The sequence below is a fragment of the Anguilla rostrata genome, chromosome 6 (genome assembly GCF_018555375.3).
Source record: "Anguilla rostrata isolate EN2019 chromosome 6, ASM1855537v3, whole genome shotgun sequence".
NCBI lineage: Eukaryota > Metazoa > Chordata > Actinopteri > Anguilliformes > Anguillidae > Anguilla > Anguilla rostrata.
In genome coordinates, this window is record NC_057938.1 from 42,579,957 (window position 1) to 42,586,068 (window position 6,112).

Genomic DNA, 6,112 nt, shown 5'->3' on the forward strand with positions numbered 1-6,112 from the left:
GAAATATGCGTCAATGGCGAAGCGACAGTAATAATTAACTTGTATAAAAAATTAGCCATACATACTCATCCACAGAACAAATATTTTAAATGACTTAGCCGAAAAGAGCCAGCTAGAAATATGTCAAAATGGATGCGGCAAAACCGAGCCGCGATGCATCGGTTTCGTAGCTCGCGCTCACAAGTAAGTAGTAATTTAGCGAATTTGATCATTTCGTACAAAACCCCTAATAATGATAGTCTAAGTATGGGGTTATATTTAATATTATATTAAATTTATAAAATCAAAAGCGACCAAAAACAAAATACTTTCCAACCTTCAAGCACTCCGTTCAGCTCCTCCAAATTGATCCGCTTTGAGGTTGAAGAGGAAAAAAAATTACATCCCACTCAACCGAACCTGAGGAACAGGGCGTTGTTAGACTTAGGTGAACCCCAATGAAACCGTGTTTTTTTCAACCGGTCAACGCTTCTCGTTCAAATTATTGACCAGTGGGAGTTAAGCGCGGGGGAAGAAGGCGGGCTTTACGGGGCATGTTCGACAGGCCTGTAGGCTGCGGCTGAGGCCACGGGGTTTCCTCCAATTAGAGCAAGGGGGATACGTCACCATTGCCATGGTTATCCTGGCCCCCTTTCTTTCACCACACACCGACTACGAACAGCATCAGCGGGGCCCGAGGCGGGCGTGGCACGGAGAGATTGAATAGTGTGAAGCAGACTGACATCTCCTTGAATATGGTATGGCTCCCCTCAAACTAACTTAAATGCTTCTCCAGTAATGCCAGTTTGACCTTGATATATTGCCCTTTTATGTCTATTGTGTTTGGAATGTGCAAGTGTAGTACCAAGTTTAAGGGATGTGGAAGTTTGTCATTCGAAAAAGCATTCTCTAAAGCTTATTATTCCTCCAGGCCAAAACATTTACCGCATTTTCAAAAAATTGCTAGGTATTAGAATGTTCTGTAGTAAATGTAACAATTATTGCAGTTGCATTGCTAAAAGTACATACATTTTTTGAAGGATTCTCTGAAGTGTAGCAGGCCTATTAGTGAGTCTCAAATGTCTATGTCTCACAGATTTCCAAGCATCTGAACTTTCCCAAGGAACAGTGGAAGAGGTGTAAAGACATTGACTGCTATTGCAGGTGTCCCAAAAAGAGTAATTCCATGAAATACTCCTCAGTGTTGTTGGGAACATGAGGAGATGTTCCTGATGCAGGTGTCCCAAAAAGAGTAATTCCATGAAATACTCCTCAGTGTTGTTCGGAACATGAGGAGATGTTCCTGACACATCACCTTTTCTCAGTTAAGTTCCTGCTACCTCCACTGTGATGATGAGCTGCGTTGATACGTTCACCTGGTAGGTTTTAACCAAGAGTCAAATACAAGATATTGGCAGCAACTTGTAAATCTGCTGGGAAAGTTATGAACACCTCTCCCTCTCGTATGGCAAAATACCTTGTCTTATACTGTAATGATACACGGTTATGTGTAAAAAGGAACCAGTTGCTGATATGAAAGCTAAACTTGAATAGGCAAGCCTGAGACAGTTTCAGGATTAAAAACAGGTTGTCAGCAAAACTGTGATTTTAAAATGAATTTTATGTTTCTTGGTCATGGACCACCACTGAGTGCATGAAAATTCATTTATGTGCCTGTCAAATCCAATCTCATCTTCGTGGAATTGGAGTTGAATAGTGTTGGTTTTCTCTTTACCTGATCTGTTAATCACATGATTGATTTCATAAGGCCAATAAAAGCAGTGTCTCATAAATCGTATGTCTGCCGTGGTCTTTGCTTTTTCTGTTGCAGTAAATGGAGATGTTTCCAGGAGGTTACTTTGCATTTATAAAATATAAAACTCTGTTTGGTGCCTCTCACCATAAGCACACTCAAAAAGGCCATCTTGTTGGCCAGGCGTCCATGGTGATATACTGCACTGCAAAAGAAAAGATAGTCAGGCGCTTGTGTATTTCGACTGCTGCCATGTAGGCATGTCTTTTATTGGTTCTGCTCAAATCATACTTTTACTAATATAACACAGCCTGAGCATACCTAGTACAAGCAAGGTTCAACACCAGCTGTATTAGCGAAAGACGTCTTATTCTTACTTGAAATATTGGAAATGACCCATGTCATTAATATTTTTTTTGCATTCAGACCAATGTCTCAGAACATTTATCATCACACATGCAGTTTCTCATCACATTACATCTGTTTGAAATCTCTCGAGATCTCATGACTCAGCGCTGAATCTGTAGTCCATGTTCTTTACACTCACAGATTGTGAGTAACAAAAATGGCACACCCACTGGATAGCAGTGATTTGCATCATAAAGATCTGTTCAGTCTTGGCCCTGAATGCCAGTTCCACACTGCAAAATCAGATAAGATTGTGAGAACACCAATCCCACGTACATCATCTGGACAAATTTATTGAGTTACGAGCCACCCAGGCTATGGATACATGATCATTAGAAGTGGGCTGAAATCCCACACAACTGAAAGCCCTTCTCCAGCAGTGTAAATCCTGGTATTGGATCATGCACAGGACAGACACTTCCGAGGCTGCTGCTCGTGACAGATTGCTTCCAACTGGCCTCCATGGGTGAAGTCCCTTGGGATCCTGATGTGATGGAGAGGGTCTATTTTCAGGTTCCCCTCCAGATCCAAAAGCTACGCTGGGGTAACATGAAAAATAAAAGGTATTGAAGCATTGGAAAGCAGATGAGGTGCTCTTGAACGAAAGAAATCCTAATGTCCATATGAAACATGTGAGAGGGATAGAGCTTTATCAGAAGCTCGCTGTAGCCAGGTTTGAATGGCTGACTATGGCGTCACTGCCTTTCACCTCAGAACGGGTGTGAGAGAAGACTAATAACAGGGCCCTTTATCTACTGTTTTTATTATCCATACCGTGCCCTCCAAAATTATTCACACCTTTGATAAAGATGAGCAAAGAAGGCTGGCTAAAATAAAGAATAGCGGTAATGAGTTATATTGTATGCTCACATAATTGAGAAAATGATATTCTCTATTATATAACCCAGTTCCAATCAAGTTCATCATTGCCACTTTGATTGGAATTACGCAGTATTGAGCTTTTTGGTCATGCACACCAGCAATGGGTTTGGCATTGGAAGAAGAATGCTCATGTTAAAAAGAGCATCATTCATACACAGAATATGTTGTTGGGCCTTTTGATGTTATGGGTTGTTTTGCACCTACGGCTCGTATCCATTGCATAACAGAATTAACATTGCAATGACCCTCTCAGTTTCCAGACTTGGACCTGATCAACCAGAATCATCTACTCCAATTCTACATTTGTCCAATTTAATTCAACATATTTATATTCAACACTTAACATATGCCACATGGCCAAAAGTATGTGGACACCCCTTCTAATTAGTGGGCTTGGCTTCAGCCTCACCCATTGCTAAAAGGTGCATACAATCAAGCATACATCCTCGCAATCTCTATAGACAAACATTTGCAGTATTATGGGTCATACTGAAGAGCTCAATGACTTTCAACATGGCACTGTCATGGGAGGCCAACTTTCCAACAAGTCAGTTTATCAAATTTCTGCCCTGCTAGAGCTGCCCCAGTCAACTGTAAGTGCTGTTATTGTGAACGGGAAACATCTACGAACAACAACAGCTCAGCTGCAAAATGGTTTGCCGAGTTTGGTGTGGAAGAACTTGACTGGCATGCATAAGAGCCTTGACCTCAACCCCATCGAACACTTTTGACATGAATTGGAACGTCGACTGCTCTTGTGGCTGAGTGGAAGAAAATCCCCGCAACCGTGTTTCAAAATCTAGAGTAAAATCTTCTCAGAAGAGTGGAGGCTGTTATAGCAGAAAGGGGTGACCAACTCCATATTACTGCCCATGGTTTTGGGATGCGATGTTCAACAAGCACATATGGGTGTGGTGTTCGGGTGTCCACATACTTATGGCTATGCAGTGTATGATAATGTTCATAAAGCTTAAATATGTAAATATGTAGAATGATATATTAATCCTTAAAGGATTAATATATCATTCTAATTGGTTAGGCCATCCGTTTTAAAAGAAACCCCAGTGTGACTCTGCATTATGAGAGAAGTGCCAACAGGCCCCTGCAGTGCATCAGAATAACCCCTCACCCTCTTCTTTCTATCCCGCCCCAGGCAAGTCATGACTCTCCCTTCATTAGGTTCAAAAGCCAAAAGCTACATTTCACAGTGCAGGAAGTCAGTGGTTCCCCATCCCCCTCCACCACCACACACACACACACACACAGAAACCTGGGTATTTACCCTGCATAGATGCAGTGCACAGTTAGGGAGAGGGGGGTTAAAGGTTCTGTTAACAGGTGAAAGCAGATTCCCCCCCCCAGTGTCCTCATTAAGACTGGATCTAATCATTATTCCTCAAGAGAGTGTTTGGCGTCATCACCAACTGTGCACTCACACTGAACAGCAATCAATGTTGTAGATTAAGTGGAACCTAGCTTATTGATGACACTATTGCCACAATTAGCTGATGAGATTAGTAAAATGGCCTTTAGAAGTTGTCATTTACATTTTCTCTCTAATATGCTCATGGTTGGTTCATTTGTGGTAGGTTCACACTAGCAAACGATGTAGCTGCAACGCTAATTCCTTGGTTTTCTCTACAAAACCCAAAGCTCTGCTGATGGTTTTTGCTCTGCCGTGCAGGTTGGGTTAGCCTATGGCAGGAAGGCTGGATGGAGGCCACAGTATCCACAGTCAATCTGACGAAGACTGTGATCTCAGCTCGTTCAGGATCTGCTTTTCTAAGTACAACTCTGATGTGTGTGTGTATGTGCATGTGCATATGTGTATGTGTGTGTGTGCGTGTGTATGTGCATGTGCATATGTGTATGTGTGTGTGTGTTCGTATGCGTATGTACACGTGTGTATATGGGTCAAGATCTGTGTGGTAGTTATACATGCATGTTTCACAACTGAGAGACGGGGAGAGTTTTGAAGCTGCACGCCATACACATATGTCTGCCAGTAAAATAAAATAAAGACATGACGATATTTCTGCTGTTGGCTTTGGTTATGAAACAGCACTGCAATGGCTGTTATACGAGAGCAGTCTATTTCTATTTCGTTGATTTATATCACGCATGCGTTTATCTCTTTCTCATTATTAGGGCTGACCATGAATTTCTTCGAGGGAGGGGAAAATAATTCGATGAACACTGCCCTGTGGCTAGGACGCAGTCATTCTGGCTGGCAGCCCGTGGACCCAGTTGTCAACATTCCCCCATCAGCAGAGACAGTCATGCAGGGAGAGAGGGAAGAATGGTTATTTGTCTTCCAGAGGAAGAGTGTCACATGACAACAGGAAGCAAGAATAGGATACAGGAAGGACTGCCATGCAGCAACTCCATAAAAAAAAACAAAAAAAAGATGGCACACTTTGCACATGTGTGGTAGTGGGGGGTGGGGGGTGGGGGGAGGTGGGGGTTGGTTTGGGGTCCTTTATGTTTTTTTGTATCATAGGGAGTAAATGAGGCTTGTTTTTCTTGTAACATTTACAGAAGTTAACTGCATATTAATGACTTTTGAAACTGGCTTTATGCAAGAGCCCTCACAAAACTTGCCATGGTAATACATCTCTCCCAATAAATTATCTCTGGCTGCAATTTACCAGATTCTGCAGTTCCTGTTCAATTCCCTCAGCTCTATATAGAACCTGTTTCCAGACAGCCACAGCTGAGAGTACACCGATGATCAATTTCAAATCAATATCTGAGAAAGGTAAGCATGAGACTAGACCTGTTCCAGGAAACCAAATTCCATTTGTCAAGCATTATATATATTTTTTGTTTTTCTCTGCCAGGAACATTTTTCCCATGCCTGGAATCAGTTAAAATGGCTTTCTTTTCTCTAGGTAGTATTCTATACTACTGCAGAGCTATGGTCTGACTAATTTAATCACTTATTGTATATACAGAAGTAATTGCTGTCACTCTGATCCAATTATCATTTTCTGTGCTTCTTGCCCCAAAGCAAAATAAAGTGTGATTATCCCGGAGCTAAAATCTCTCCCTTGCTAATGGCTTAAAGGGATAACGTGTACTCCACAGACC

The 6,112-nt window shown here is 41.9% G+C and overlaps 1 long non-coding RNA gene across 1 annotated transcript; it reads left to right on the forward strand.

The window, feature by feature from the left end:
- Positions 1–607: 607 nt before the first annotated feature.
- Positions 608–1,772, forward strand: LOC135257260 (uncharacterized). The gene is made up of 2 exons (XR_010330627.1): positions 608–737; positions 1,076–1,772. It is a non-coding gene; the product is annotated as an uncharacterized LOC135257260 (long non-coding RNA).
- Positions 1,773–6,112: the final 4,340 nt, after the last annotated feature.